Consider the following 1,210-nt stretch of genomic DNA (forward strand, 5'->3'; position numbering starts at 1 on the left):
AGATTGCATCATCACACATCTGACAAATGCAGTTGCTGCATTTACAGCATCGTCGCACAGAGTGCATTTATTTGAACTTTCTCCCATGTACATGGGATCACACATTCAGATAAACACAGCTGTGTTTATTTCAGGCTGCACAACTCCAGATTGTGGATGAATGTCTACAGCCAGTGGACTCCACATACACTGTACAGGATTTGCAAATTCTTATACCTGCATTATTTGTCATCTAAACATCTGAAGGCTCATATCTCATTTAGAGCTGGTAGGAAAGGAGACTTTTTCATCATGTGCTTCAGTAATATTTGCTGAGTAGTTTATTGGGCAAAAATATTCAATTATTTTTATTATGAGTTAATACCCACAGACTTATTTGTCTGGACACCTACGCACTAACGTCTTCATTTGTGTCTTGAACTTACAAACCATTGACTGCGGTGCTGGGTTGCTCACCAAGGCTTTGGTTTTGCTTTTACTGTTCAGGCAAGTAACATTGCTCATGTGGACTGAAGTCAGTTGTTTAATGACTTCTCTGTTTGCAGATTGCGGCCCAAAGACATTTCTTTATTTGCAACGTGAATGAGCAAATCTATTCTTAACACGGGAAAGAAAAGAGCAGCATTGTAGGGACACAGCAGTGGTTGGGGCTGTGACATTTTGCAGTTGCCATTGTGGTAATTAAAGCCTCAGTGATTCAAAGTCTTGAAATCAGACCTTGAGTAATCCCCTGGTGTTACTCATGTGCTCGAGTTGAGCTGAGGTGTAATTTTTTGCATTGTTTTGTAAGAATGCTGGAAAAAGGACATCTGACCCAAGAACGGCATCCCACCTTCAAACTCTCCTGCATCAAAACATGAAGCACTTCGGCAATAGCTGTGAATGCTCAGGTTTTGAGTATAGAGCCAAAGTCCAACACAGGACTGAAATTGCAAAATGTACCTACATACTGAGATACTTTCTCCTAAAATAGAAGAAAAAAAAAAAAGGTTGTATTAGCTAAGACCTGGCCTAGTGGGTGGCATCCCTTCCTTTGAGAGGGAGGGGGTTCAATCTAGATGATCTTTAAGGTCCCTTCAGCCCAAGCCATCCTATGATTTTATGAGGACCTCCTTTTACACAAATACATCAAATGCATTTAGAAAAACAAACAAACAAAAAAATCAGTCTGTTTTCTCATCCTAACTCTGGCTTCTCTCTCAGTCCTAAA

Source organism: Vidua macroura, chromosome 7 (genome assembly GCF_024509145.1).
Source record: "Vidua macroura isolate BioBank_ID:100142 chromosome 7, ASM2450914v1, whole genome shotgun sequence".
Taxonomy (NCBI): domain Eukaryota; kingdom Metazoa; phylum Chordata; class Aves; order Passeriformes; family Viduidae; genus Vidua; species Vidua macroura.